Raw genomic sequence first — 15,337 nt, forward strand, 5'->3', positions numbered from 1 at the left:
AAATCTCACAGAGTGAGGAAAACAGAGTGAGTCATCTCCATGTTGATAAGGAGACTGCGGATGAGGGCACCGTGCTGGGAGGTAGGTATCAGATGGTGCCTTTTCTAAATTAGTCAGTGGAGCGATGAGAACGATTTTTTCCCATGACGTTCAGTAATCACGGGAGATAGAGGGTGATGAGCTCCCCGTTTTAGTGACGGCCACAAGTACGATCTAATGTTTACTTCCCCAAGCCAGGGAGGAAAAAGAAAAGCAAAAGGGGTTCCTCACTCTCTATTTGTGGTCACTAGATGGAAAAGGAGAAAAATATCTTGTTTTTACACGTGGCCGACAAATGTGATAAAACTTCCTGTTGGAAAAGTACAAAATCAAATGTGTAAATCTCCTGGAGAAATACCAACACCTCAAAAATGTCGCTGCTGCCAGAGAGGAACAGCATGTCTTTGCAGGACGCGATAACTTGGGCTGGGAAGTGGCCGAATGAAACGTTGGTGACACAAACCAATACAGCCATCCAGGGAGTTACTTTTAGACAGTGACCCCTGCGCAGGTAGCCTTGCACAGCATACACCCCACAGCAGTACCGGAGCCTGCAGCCTTGGTCTGAGACCCTGACTTCCAGCCTTCGCTTACAGACAGGTGACAACTCATACAAACTGCACCTTCAGCATTTCCCTCCAGTAGCTGAGATCCTTAAAGAAAATGAGTTTGGGCTGCTTTTAAATTAGACTGAGCTCTGGGGTTAGAAACCATCCACCATTTCGTTCCAAATTCTATCTCCTATTCCTCAATGCGACAATCCTTTGCTTCAAAGGGCGGCAGAGAGAGGTCCAGTAGAGACAGCAACGATTTGTGGTGCAACTCGTGGCAAGCCCACCACCTCACCTCAAATTCACATTTTGTCTGAAGCTGCAGAATAAAATATCAGCCAGAAACAGCCTTAAATCCTTTCTGAAAGAAGGGAAGGAAGGAGGAAAGAAAGCAATTGGACTAACTGATATATGCAAAAGATATGCAAAAATTTGAAATTCAAGTTAAAGAAGCCTAGTCCCAACCTGCTGAAGAACGTGGAGCCCCGGAACAAGTGAAGGCAATGTCTCCCATCAAAATGTACATCGAGCAGGAGCACTCCGAGAACCAAGTAATGAAGAACTTGAAGCTTTCTATTTCTAGATCATGTATTAAGAGCGAAAAGGGATACTTATGCTTTTTAAAGGTAACACATAAACGTGATACAAAAAGAAATCAGAAGTTGTTAAAAAACAAAACAACGGAGTATATTCAAAGATCTTACTGGTTTTATCCACTGAGTCACGAATTGGGTGGCCTCCCATCTAGTAGAAAGGCGCTCTGAGGAGCTATACAAAATGGAAGACATTTTTAAGGCAGAAGGAGGTGGGGCAAAGAAGTTATTCTAGCAAAAAGTGGACTATCCCAGGCAAGGTCACCTTCCTTTGGAGTAAGGAGGGAGGGGCGGTGGGGGCGGGTCCTATCAGGCAGATTCCCTCCTCACTAGTGCTGACTGGGTAACTCCAGATTGACTGTTGAAGGTTACAGAGGTAGGCTAGGTATTAAGTCTTGGTTTGCAGACATGGGCCTTAGCACAAGTCACTCCACTTTGGACTTTTTTTTTTTTTCCCCTAAAGTATGAAAGGGTATAGAATGGAAAGTAAGCACCCTTCCTGCACCATCGCCCTTCTCAAAGTGCTACTCCTCTCTCGCATCATTTCCTGAGATGGTCTGCATGTGTACCAGCACACTGAGGCACTGTTTTGCTTTTCAACTGAAGGAGAATACCACCACTTTTTTTTAATGCCTGACTACTCACTCAGTCTCTGGGGACATGAAAAGGTACCAGTTTTGTTTTGTTTTGTTTTTTTAATCCCTAAAAGCACTTACTAAGAAGGAATCAGAGAAGAGAAATCCTCCTTCGCTGATTATCAGTAAATTTCATTCTTTTTAAGCATATTTAAGTTCTACTCTATGATAAAAAACAAATTAAAACCCAGGTTGGTGTCAATCGTCACAAATACCATTCCATTGAAACCTCCATTTTGCCATAAACCACTGGTTATGGATAGAGAATGTTATGTAATCAGTGCATAGTAGATGCCCCAGAAGTCCCACTGAGAATATTTTCAGTGAAATACAAGGGCCTGGAAATACACAAAATGCAAGTTAGGGATGCCCATTGCCCAAGTGACTTGAAACAGCACATTCCAGAAGGTTGCATATCACACTGCCCTCAACAGCTGCACAGGTTTCCTCTTGTCATGTCCACAAAAGGAATGAAAAGACCAGGCCTAGGAAAGGGTGACAGTGTCCTCAAAGAAGGGATTCCGAAAAGATCCTGAAAAACCTCTGGGGAGGGCTCAGCTGAGAGGCTCTTGAGGGCAGTCAGAGATGAAGTCTAGGGGGACAGGGAGGTGACCGGCTGACTTTGAGGGGCGACTTCAGGAAGGTGGTAAAAATGTCTATGGAGCCTGGAGATAACGAGACTGAAGAAACTCACCAGGTAGCGCAAAAATAGAGAGGAACTCAATGAGAATGTGCAGGTAGCTCAATGGGGCGATTTCTCTTAGAAAGGGACAAAACCAATACGGAATGGCTGCATTTTGTGCCTAAAGCCCACAAACAAATACAAATGTGTAGGATTCAAGACAGATTCCTCCTGTCAGTCGAGGACAGTTGATGGATACGGGTGCTCCCTGAAATGCATCTCTCTCCAACAACCATCATGGTCTACTTTTGCTGCTTTTTATCTTACAACATTTATCCTTGATTATTTCAGAGATGTTCTAAATATTTCCTACATTGTGGCTCTACAAACCAAAAAAAGGCATTTGGCCTTTTTCATAGAACGTGATCATATCTAACTTTGATTACACAACTAATGGCTTTCATGCACTGTTTGTCGCTTTAGAGAGCCTTCATTTAATGAACTTCTGGGACACTTGGGTGGCTCAGTCAGTTAAGTGTCCGACTCTTGATGTCGGCTCAGGTCATAATCTCAGGGTTGTGAGATCAAGCCCCACACTGAACTCCAACTGTTTAAGATACTCTTTCTCTCCCCTCCTCTGCAGGCCCTCCCTCTCTAAAAAAAAAAAATAAAATAAAACAAATAATGAACTTTTGGATGGTACAATTTTAGGATGAAAAACCTGAAATGTATTAATAGTGAATTACACTTAGTCATCAAAATGGCTTGCAGAAGTTCCAATACAGATAAAGAACAGTGTAGTTTAGACTATTAATGGCAAAAGATGCTGGAACCTTCTGCTTGCCAGCCAAAGGCACAGCCATGTGCCAACTGCATAAATGCAGTTTATAATTCACTCAGCCAACCTGATTTAAAATTATGAAATTCTAAAACTAATTCTCTTAATTTGGTTATTACAAGTTTTTTTTATATAAGATGAGGTTTTACTACTTTTATGTCATTTCATTTGAATAATTTATATTCTTGTGACATGAAATCATACCGTGTTCATTAGCACACTGTGTCTTCATTCATTTCATAGGGATTTTATCTAGAAAATCCACCCTTTGCCTCTTTCTCTGTCTAAGTCCGACTCAGTCCTCCTTTCTCTACCTAAGTAATCTCAGTCTCATAGCTTTTAAATACCATCTATGTGCTGGTATTGAGGTGGCTCAAAGATACCACCTCCAGGCCCAGCCAACTCCAGATCTCCAGGAAAATACCAAATGCACACCTCAAATTTAACATGTTCAAACTGAACCCTCAGGGTCCCACACCACACATCCCGCTCTCTGTTCCTCATCTCAGTAAACAGTACCATCATTCACCCAACCAAAAACACTAGACTCTTTCTGCCCACACTCAGTCCAGCAGGTACGACCTTCAAAATATATCCTAAGCTTGACCAGCTCACATCATTCTAGAACCCCCACCCTAATCCAAGTCACGCCCGTATCTCCTGCTTGGACCCCTTCAGGTTACACTGATTCTACTCTTGCCCCCCAGAATCTATTCTCTACTCAAGACCCAGAAAAATAATTGTGAAGCACAAAGATGATTGCTGTTCTGCTCCAACTCTCCAGTGGTGTCCAATCACTCTTCTTATCATGGCCTCCAAGATCTGGCTCCCACGTGCCACTGATCTCATTTCATATCACTGCCCCCATACCTACCTCCCAGCTCAAGGCCAGCCAAACTGGCTGCCCTCCTGTTCCTCCATCATGCCGAGCTCAGCTGACGTCAAAGGCTTTTTTTTCTGCTTGCTATTCCCTCTGCCTCCACACTTCCCCTAAGATTCCTTCACTCCATTCTGATCTCTGTACAGAATTTCTCCCCCTCTCTTTACCAGGCCCAGAAATCTTCTCAGGCCACTCTTTGAAAAACAGTCCCTCCAGCCCCTCATTTTGTCCCTCCCCCATGGCACTTATTACTACTGAAAATTATTATTTAGTGATTTACTTTGTTCATAAAATAATTTTAGTGCGCACCCATCATGTTTGCATGTGAGGCGCTCTTCTAAGGACTGGAGATAGCAGTAAACAAGAAAGCGAAGATCTTTGCCCTCGTGGAGCTCACATTATTTGCCACTCTACTTAACTCTAAGCTCCAGACACGTGACACAGTCTGCCTTTAGACCTCAGAATCTCCAATTTGTTGGAGACTCCAACAAATTTGCTCAGAGCAACAACGCCTTGGCACACAGTAAGCATTAACATGTATTTGAATGGGTAGTGTCCCACCCATCTGAGACCATCTGCTTCTCTGAGGACCTCCACCATGGAGCTCTTCTTGCCCACCATATGGGACTCTGGTGTGGGACCATGAATGTCCATTGTGTGCCTTTAGACACTGCTGTGTATGGTCAGCCTCCCACATCTGAGTTGGGACTCTAACCCTGGGCTGGCCTGCCTGCCTGTCCAAACTGCCTGTCCTGCACCAACCTCCAGCACTCAGCCACTCCCCACATGGCCATGCCATTGGGACTTGTCTCTTTGGGTCATACGAGCACCTGGTCCTTAATGTGACAGCTGACCAGTCAGTCAGCAAACAAACAGCTTTTCTCAACAAAGAGTGGTGGGAATCCAGACACACAGGTCCTACTGCATCCTTGGCTCATGGTGGTCCTTCCCCTCAAGGAGTTCACGCGAGACCTTCAACATCACTAGACACCATGCCCCAGAGAGTCCTGGGTTCAGCACTGACACACTGCTGTAAAGAACAGATCTCTGCCCTTTCCACTGCTGCAGAAGCAAGACGCTTACCCGCTGTGATGAGCAATTAAGTTTCTTTTGGAAAAAAGAACATTTGTTCACAGAAATGATCTGATCTCAAATAAAAATGAAGGTAATTGGGAAATGTAGGTAATTCAACATTTCAAGAAAAAGGCAGCTGCAGCCATGGTAGAAAGGGGGAGAAAAGAAAAATGCAAAGAGCTTGAAGGACCGCTCTGGAAGACTCAGAAAACGGGCATTTAAGATCCGTGTTTGCAATATATGTGTGTTCACATTTTCATCTGTGAGCTTAGAACTACCCAGCTCTACATCTGAAAGCTAAACAGGATTACTTTATAGTTGTCCAGCACTTTATTCCGTATGAAGCATTCTCAGGTATATAATCGCTTTTGGCAGGGCAGGATTCATTTCTCTGTCCGGGGCCCAGAGAGGCCAAACAATTCACCTGATCTCCTACTTGGTTACTTGGCAGAACCAAGTAAGTACCAAAACCCAGATATGCCTCGGCCCAGCCCAGTGTTCTTCCTCCCAGAACAGTATGGACAGTGTGGTTCTCTGAAAATCACATTCTGTGCTCCACCAAAAATATTTCCTTTTGTTACAGCAGAAGAAATAAAACAGAGGCACCTGGGGGGCTCAGTCAGTTAAATATCCAACTCTTGATTTCCATTCAGGTCGTGATCTCAGGGTCGTGGGACTGACCCACACCATACGTGGAGTCTGCTTAAGATTTTTCACTTCTTCTCCTTCTGCCCCTCTCCTGCTTCTGCACATGCTTGCACTCACTCTCTCTCTCTCATAGAGGAAGGAAGGGAGGGAGGGAGGGAGGGAGGGAGGGAGGGAGGAAGGAAGGAAGGAAAAGAAAAGCTAAAGAGGGCGCCTGGGTGGCTCAGTGGGTTAAGCCGCTGCCTTCGGCTCAGGTCATGATCCCAGCGTCCTGGGATCGAGTCCCGCATCGGGCTCTCTGCTCGGCAGGGAGCCTGCTTCCTCCTCTCTCTCTGCCTGCCTCTCCGTCTACTTGTGATTTCTGTCTGTCAAATAAATAAATAAAATCTTTAAAAAAAAAAAAAAAAAAAAAAAAGAAAAGCTAAAGAAAAATACCAAAACACATATTTACCAGTGGTTTAAGGTGGTGGGATGCATTGGTCTTGAGCTCTGGACAGAGAGAAGGTTTCACAAACTCTTCCAACAAATGTCAGCTCCTGCAATGACAAACATACAAGACATGTGGTGTGAATCAGGCACTCTGCGGCCTCTGCCCAAGGAGGCCAGCCAAAACGCCAATCAGCAGGCAGCCTGTTTAGGCTGCAGCCCCCATCCTCCTCTTCCAGCCCCACTCCCTTCTCACCCTGACTTCCCCAACTAGAACAAGAATCTTTAGTTTATCAGTTGAAATGGTCCCCATTAGAATCAGTGGACCTTGGTCAGAAAGAAGCTTCAGAGATCATCTATAACAGGGATCACAAACTGAAAGCCCAGTGGGTTACATCTAGCCTACAGCAGTATTACAATCGATCTGCAGGATAGGTTTAGAAAATTTGAGCCAAAACTTTAAAAAACCAGAGAGGTCACATAAAAACCCAGACTTGTAAGTTCTCTTAAAACAACAACAAAATCAGTCAACATGGCCCACACATTTGTCTAAAAGTGATCAGCTATGCTAAGTAGCTGCCCCTCATAGGCAGGCTTGGCTATTCCAGAATGCCACAGTCCCCACCACTCCCTAATGTCTCACCACAGAGAGAGCTATGTTTATCATTGCCCTTGTATTGTTGGGTTTTTTGGTGGTGGTGGTGGTGTGTGTGTGTGTGTGTTACAGAAATAATTCTCTCTACCTAACAAAAGTGGGAACATAAAAGAAAAAGGGGCAGAGTTCCAAAAGGAAAAAAAAAAATGGTACAGCACATCAGCAATTTAAGTTAGTATCCCCACTCTGGCAGGCATATGAAATCTCTGAACAAGTACAACACGTCCATGTTATAAAAGTATAAGCAGGAAACTGACTTGCCTACTCCCACAGTTAGAAGCAGAGCTAATTCTAGAACCTAGGTCTCTTGACTGCCAATCCAGGACTCTTCCTCTCTGCCCCACCACATGGTAATCTTATATTGTAAAACAAAAAAATATTTTATATACAAAAAACAAAAAATTTATATATATTAAATATTTAAAAATTAATATTAATATTAATATCAAAATATTAATATTAAAATCAAGGAAATAGTTGAAGTACCCAAGCCACTCCACTGAAAGGCTTGCCATACTCTTCTATTCTTTGACAAACGAAGGTAAATTCCAACAGGTTCCCTAAGGGTTCATTTACTAATGTGACATTCTCAAGAATGTTGATCCTTGGGTGCCTGGGTGGCTCAGTCGGCTAAGCATCTGCCCTAGACTCAGGTCATGATCCCAGGGTCCTGGGATCGAGCCCTGCATGGGGCTCCCAGCTCAATGGAGAGCCTGCTTCTCCTCTCCCTCTGCCTCCCACATGGGCTTGCTCTCTCTCTCTCTATCTCTCACAAATAAATAAAATCTTAAAAAAAAAAAAAAAGTTTCTCCTTTAAGTACAAAAAAAATCTCATAAATACCGTGCATCTATTCCTTCAAAAGTGCTCAGTTAATGTCCCAAAGTGTCTGAAATACATTTTATATGCTAGAAAAATGTTCTTTAATATGCATTTTGAATGCAAGGCTACAAATAAGCTTCTATGGAGGTGCTAGACTATAATAAACAATGTTCAACCACAAGGTCTAGATCTCGGTAGGAGTTATTTCTATCAGCCCCTCGAAGAATGCATGGATTCACCGACCACTCAGCAGATATTTACTGAACCCAGTTATATGCCAGACAGGGTGCAAGGTGATGGAAACACAGAAATGAACCAGACCCAGTCCTTGCCCTTAAGCTGCTCCGTCAAGATCCGATACTCAAAAAGAGTTCTAACATGATGGGTAACCCTAAAGACCTGGGAAGGCGCTGGTGTTCCAGGAGCAGAGAGCAGGGGCTCCTGGTGCGGCTGAGGGGAACGGACACTTCCTGCAAGGACAGACGCTGAAGACATGCTAAAGCAGGGAGGGGAGTGGAGCAGCAGGCAGGGGGAGAACAGAGGAGAAGGTAGGAATTACAGGCCATGGGGCAACAATGGTAAAAGCAAGGAGTGAACAGTCCCTCCAATCTGGTCTCAACCACATTTCATGTCACCTTGCTGGTGGTAAAAGTCACCCTGCTGCCTGGGGGCACTGGGCTGACTCAGCCGGCTAAGTGTTCAACTCTTGGTTTCAGCTCAGTTCATGATCTCAAGATTGTGAGATCAAGCCCCACAGCAGGCTCCATGCTCCGTGAGGAGTCTGCTTGACCTTCTCTCTCTTCTCCCTCCTCCCCAGTACCCTCCACCTTGCTCACACTCTCTTTCTAAAATAAGTAAATAAATCTTAAAAAAAAAAAAAAAAAAAAAAAAAAAAAAAAAAACCTGCCACCTGACCCAACATCTGCTGAGAGGTCATGTACACTCTTGGACATTTATCTTGCCAAGTGCCCATATCAAGGGTGCCACCATATCAGCACTGATTCCTGGCAATGCCCGCCCAGAACTCCCTCAGGGCCACCAATGCTATCCCAGCGTCTGCCAGGCCCAAGAAATGTGGAAGTAGAAATACTGACACTTCTCATATTTTTAGTACGTCCATCATGGTTCTAAGAAGACAGCTGATAGTTTTTTCTGTCCTGTGCCAGTCACGAGACCATCCCAATCTACTTCAGGGCCTGGATTTTCTATGGCCAGAATCTATTATGTAGTCAAGCCTCAAGCAGGAAGTTCTATGAAAAAATGTCCCCGAATATCTGCCCATCAGAATCCCGAGGTGGGGTTCTCCCGTTCTTTAGGGATGGCATAGGGATGAACCACCAGCCCCAATGTAGGCTGAAGCAAAGCCAGGGGGCAGCACCCCGAAAGACACATTTTGGAAAGGGACATAAAGAGGAGTGAAGACCAATTATGTGGGCACAATTAGGGTTGCTCCGGGTTTGAGGCAAAGAGGAGCAAACAAGGAGGCAACATTCACCTTAAGAGTGGGAAGAGGTTCCTGGATCTGTCACTGGTGGGCAGGCTCCCAATTCTGGCTGACAGAATCACCAAGATTTAGAAAAATAATTCCCAGACCTCCAACTCATTAAATCAGAATCTCTAATTTGGAGGCCCGGGCATTGTTCAGGGTATTCTGATGCCCAAACTCCGACCCACTTGGAAAAAAGCATCTTCAGGAGCTTTTTTTTTAGAGGCTTCAGGAGCTCCAGAACAATCTCCTTAAGGTCAATAACTCGGCATCCTCCAGACAGGATGCAAGGTTCTGGGCTCTGGGGGCCGTTGTGCATTCTTAGTGTTTGTCACTCCCTACATCACACTAGGAGAAACATTACTTAACTTGATTTATTCTAATCACATAAATATAGAAGGCCAAGAGGGCGGTGAAAGCAGACCCTCCTGCCACAGTCCGTGTACAGCGTGACCCTGCATCACTGCCTCCAGATGAATTACTGGAGTTGCCCGGTCTCAGACTGGAGCCCTCCTACCTATGCAGCCTCACCCCGAAGGGCAAAGAGTCTGGAAACATCCAGTCACCAAGGTGGCCTTCGAGGAACACCTCGTAGGCACAAAGTACTCTGCCCCAAGTCCTTCCTGCCCAACAAAGAGCAAGACACTGAAAATCAATGCAATGCCTAGAAATCTGCCACAGCAGCTGAGCGCGTCTCTTTCCAGATTTCCACTCTGTGGTTAACTGACGGCCTGAGCCATTTCCAGCCAAGAATGGCAAAGTAAATGCTATGTGCCACAAAGATGACAGACAGGAGTAAACTGGTTCCATGAATGAGCCAAAAGATCTCTTTCCTGACATCATCAGATGCCACCAAGTGACTGTCAGATAGCCCTGCACCACGGAATCTCACAGCTGACCAACGTCAGCCTTCCTGAGCAGCAATCCACAGTATCCTTCACCAGATGGAGGCCACTCTTACATACCCCATCAACCTAAGGGTCCTCCACCTAAGCCATAATGCAAATTTGGAAGAGTGTAGATGGGAAAAGAAATGTAGTAAAAGTTCAAGATACTAATCTGCCCCTTTGGGTAGTCACCAATTTCTAGGCAATGCATTGTTTCCTGCTGTACCATTATGTCCTTGCCTAAAACAAGACATTTCTTTGACTCATCCCTCCAGAAGAAATCAACCACCAAACACCTGGAACCATTACCTCTCTCATTTACATCCTCCTCTCTACCCTACCCCAAAAATACAGAACAATGCAAGACGTTGTGAAAGTCACATTAGCCACCTTCAATCCTACCAATCTAGACCATCCAAATAGGTCTAGTCCGATGGGAACCTCTAGGGTTATAGGTCCTCAGAGCACTATGTACTCCTCCTTCATAGCATGAAGCACCAACTCATGCTCACCTCTTTCATTGTTTACCTTCTAAAAAGTCTTTGGTCGTGTGCCCAGCTGATCACGGTATGCCAATAGAGTGCCTTCAATCCTCCAGGTTCCCTCAAGATATACCTCAAATTTCTTATCCCCCAGCTGAAGGATGATCGAGCCAACTCATTCCCCAACTACTCAGGCCTGTCACTAGCCTCTGAAATCTAGGCATCCACTAACTAGCCCACCAATTTAGTGGGCTCAGAAGAACTCTGCTCAGAAAGCTAGTCTAGATGTGGAGAAAATCCCCAACTGGCCTTGAGGCTGACCAACTTCGGAAGGAATCGAATCAAAGTAATTATCTTCTTTTGTGTACTGTGTATTATTTTGTTTAAGATGATTTTCTAATATCAACTCCTTTTTTTTTTTTCCCCCAGAAAGCATTTCCCTATTTCCCAGAACAAATCCCAGTGGGACCACCCCCAGGTGCTCAATGCCAAGATAGCTCAAACAGGTCTCGCCTCTGGTCCTCTTGCCCAGCTATCCTCCCTCTACACCCATTGGCAGAGGAATGTGAGTTTGGAGGAACTTTTTAGAGCCTTCCCACCTTCTTCAAATTCAGTAGGAAGCATAATGAAGCACTGAGTTCCAAGTTCTGTCAACGACACAAAGCTCATAAAATAGAATCAAATTAGTTGAAAAATAGCAAAATAATTTTTAGCTCCCCTTTAAAAAAAAAAAAAAAAAAGCACGCCTACTTTAAATGAATCATTTAAGTATGAGTGACTTCATACTTTTCTTCCACTGGGATATGGTTTTCTTCCTCACAAAGATTCTTTCCAGCTCCCCCTCCACTCCTGAGATAGAATACCTCCACAAAATACCTGTTCGGATTTGGGCACACCCTCGCACCCCACCCCAAGAAAGTCTTGACAAAGCCCAGAGTACTCTCCTGCAGATGGCCAGAGGCTCTTTCTCTCCAGGGTCATTGCATTTGCAGTTCTCTCTGCCTGTGAAGCTCTTTGCCTGTCTCTTGCCATGGCTGGTCTGTTCTCACCATGGGGAGCTCAGACCCAATATCACCTCTTCGGCCAGCCCTGACTGCCTAATCTTAGCCACCACCAGCAAAGGCTACTTTCTCAGTAGGACTATCACAATCTGTAATTACCTTACTTATCCATGCTTCCCTCCAGGCAGCAGGAATCTTGCCTGACTCGTTCACTGCTGCAAACCCAGCACCATAATAGTTCCCGGCACAAAGCAAGGGCTCAGTAAGTCACTGCTAAGCAGGTGATTGAGGAGGTAGAGGCAGGCCATTGGAAACAGAGCTAAGAGCCCTCCAAACTTGTCTTACAGCATGACTTCCTTATGGCACAGCTTTCTGGAACAGTCTCTTGGCTTCGATTGCCTTGATTCTTCTCAGTCTTGTTGATCCTTAGATATTGGTTCTACCACTGCCTACCACACTCCCTACTTCACCTATTCGAACTTGGGTCTCCCCCTGGAGACTCAATTCCCATGTTTGGCTTTTCCTACTCTGTTTCCCTTCAGCCATCCTGAGCTTGCAAAATTCAGACATCCACAGGGGTGGATGCACAGCTGACCTGCAGGACTCTGACCCAAGCCCACTCTTCCAGCTGTATTTCCAATACCCCAGCCCCCCATTTCCATTCCCATCACCACTAATCAGCTCACAGCTCAGATGTGTGCACCTACAGTTCCTAAAGTTGAAACCTTTATGTGGCCTCTCCTGCTGCCTCAGTACGTGCCACCTTCCTCTCATCTCTCAAAGCCCTTCTAGCTTTGGGCCTGGTGCCCTTCCCCTCTACCCCATAGTCATGATATTCACCCTAATATCCTGAAATTCTTTCTTTTGTTTCCCTCAATGGACTATCCCTTGATGGTTAGAATCCCATCGAACTCAGACCCGTTGGTCCTGAACCCAGTACACAACAAGTACCCAGCAAAAGCGTACTCAACTGAATTATCTTATTTGCTCTTTGACAGTTTTTCCACAGTGACTCCCTGAAGAACCTTAACACTCACCACAAGTAACAGAAGACATTCTGTTGTTAGCACATTTATTAAAAGCAAGTAGTTTTATCCTCATATTATCAAAACAAACAGCTGAATGGTGAGAGGCAGAAAGGTATTGGTTCTGGGTTCGAGTCCCCTCTTGGCCACTCACGAGCAGTATACTAGTGGGTACCTCACTTTCCCCTCTGGCTCCACACCTCATTCTATGTAAAATGAAAGGGCTAGTCAGACACAGAAGACCAGGACACAGAGCACCAGGATTCCATTGATACGAAATGTCCAGAAGAGAGAAATCCATGAGGCAGAATGGAAATATGTGTTGCCAGGGCCTAAGGGGAGGGAAGGACAGAGCGAATGCTAACGGGTACAGATTTCTTTGGGGGTGATGAAAATGTTCTGGATTAGGTAGTGGTAACAGTTGTACAACATGGTGATTATACTAAAAAACACTGAATGAAATACCTTAAAAGGGTTAAAGGAGTGAATTCTGTTACATAAATTGTATGTGAATTAAAAGAGAGAGAAAGGGCAAGACTAGAACAGAGGTTGAAAACTGGAGGCTCAGCAAGGCCACAGCGGGCCTCTGGCATATGCTTTAGACTGAAAGAGTTTTTGATGCATCTACAGAGCTGAAAAGCCAGACACTTTCTCTGTAGAGGCGGCTACACAAATCTGCCCTTGATAAACTTCCACAGAGCATACACATGTGTGCCCACACACAAATGCATGCCCATACACACTTAACTAGTGAAATCATGTGAGGAGTGCGGTCGGCAACAGTATCTGCTTCCTGGCTTTGATTCTGTACTGTAATTATGGAAGGGGTTACCACTGGCCAAAGCTGGGAGAAGGACATATAGGAATCCCTGGACTTTTTTTTTTTTTTTTTTAACAACTTCCTGTGAATCTATACCTACAGTTGACCCTTGATTAACATGGGGTTAGGGGCACCTACCTCCCGCTCAGTCAAAAATTCACATGTAGTTTTGGCTCCCCCAAAACTTAACTACTGATAGCCTCCTTGTTGACCAGAAGCCTTACCGATAACATAACCAATTAACACATATTTTATGTTATATGTAAAGGTAAAGAAAAGAAAATGTTAAGAAGATAGTTAAGGAATTAAAAATACATTTATAGTACTGTAAATAATCTGGGTTTGGTGAACCCACATAGTTCAAATCTGTCTTTTCAAGATTCAATTGTATTCCTTTTTTTTTTTTTTTTTTAAGATTTTATTTATTTGTTAGAGAGAGAGCGAGAGAGCACAAGCAAGGGGAGCAGCAGGCAGAGGGAGAAGCAGGCTCTCTGCTGAGCAGGAAACCAGAAGTGGGGCTCGATCCCAGGACCCTGGGAACATGACCTGAGCCAACAGCAGATGCTTAACCGACTGAGCCATCCAGGCACCCCTCAATTGTATTTTTTGGTTTAAAAAAAAAAAAAGGTCACGCTATTACATTTTAGATATTCTAGATGTGTGCCTTCTCCTTAAAATAACAAGCTCTGGTAACGCTGGGCCTCGGGGACAGCAGTGGATGGGGCTGGGTGCTAGCTACTCCCCCTTAGAGGGGTCTGGCTCTCAGATCCAGCTCCCTAAACACCAAGTGAGTGTCACTGCCATTTATCACACTGCTTAGTTACACTGATTGTTCTCTTAGAGAAATAGTTCTCTCTCAACAGTAAGAAAATGACAGACCTAGAGGGTCCTGTATTTCCAGAAAAAAAGGAGACCACAATCTTTGTGGAAGTGAAGAACATTCCTAGGACTGGAGCTGGAATCTCCTGCCCTTCGTTGCCTGTCACCTGCTGGACCCTGGAGGCATCTGAGGTTTGGACCCCGGGACTGTAACTCTTCAGGACCAGATTTCTTCCACTAAGTCAGCAAATAAATTTTAAAACCAAACCACTGGAAAGGAACACAGCTTAAGTATACACAGTATCCCATTCTCCCCTAAATATTTTTATTCTTTTCATCTTACCTTTCCTGAGAACACAGGATTCAGCTCTCAGCCACGGAGAGAGGGAAGGTCCCACCCCTTATGCAAGATCACATCCAGATAAATAAGCAGTCCTTTTTTTCCATTGAAACTGAAGTTCTATTTAGTATGGGAGGAAAAGGGCCCTTGGGGCATACATTCCCCCACCTTTCCCATCACACCCACCCCCAGAGAACGTGCTTGGAATGCAAGTGTCCCTGAAAAGGGGGTGGGGCAAAGTCACAGAACCCAGGGAAATTGCCCAGTGACTGCTCTGAGTGCAACTGTTTCCAATCAGGTTACACAGAAGAATTACCTGGGACCCTAGTGGAGGACCTATAATACCCCCCTCTTCCAGTGACACTCATTCAGACCACCCAGCCTTGATTCATCCTGTGGCCTTTATAAACCAGTAAGTTAGAAACCCCTGGCTACCCTGGTCAGCAGGACAGGACACACCTCTCCAGTCCAGAGATGCCAGAGCTATGCTGTACAGTAAGGTAGTCAATAGTCACACATGGCCACCAAGCCCTTGAAATGTGGCTGGTGGGACTTGAGAGGTGACATACACATTGGATTTTGAAGACTTGGCATGGAAATAAGGACTGTAAAATATCTAATTGACATTTTTTATACTGGTTAAATACAGAAATATTGTAATTATACTAGGTTAAAGAAAACATGTAGTTAAAATTAATT

General features: G+C 44.7%; 1 protein-coding gene across 49 annotated transcripts in view; it reads right to left on the reverse strand.

Moving 5' to 3' along the window:
* SORBS1 (sorbin and SH3 domain containing 1) overlaps positions 1 to 15,337 on the reverse strand; it is a 226,192-nt gene that overhangs the window by 156,816 nt on the left and 54,039 nt on the right. For all 49 annotated transcript variants that reach the window (XM_082722032.1, XM_082721996.1, XM_082722034.1 and 46 more), the window contains exon 2: positions 6,329 to 6,413. The gene's annotated coding sequence lies outside the window, so the exon portion shown is untranslated. The remainder of the gene's footprint in view (positions 1 to 6,328; positions 6,414 to 15,337) is intronic.

The sequence above is a fragment of the Mustela nivalis genome (genome assembly GCF_964662115.1).
Source record: "Mustela nivalis genome assembly, chromosome: 2".
Classification (NCBI taxonomy): domain Eukaryota; kingdom Metazoa; phylum Chordata; class Mammalia; order Carnivora; family Mustelidae; genus Mustela; species Mustela nivalis.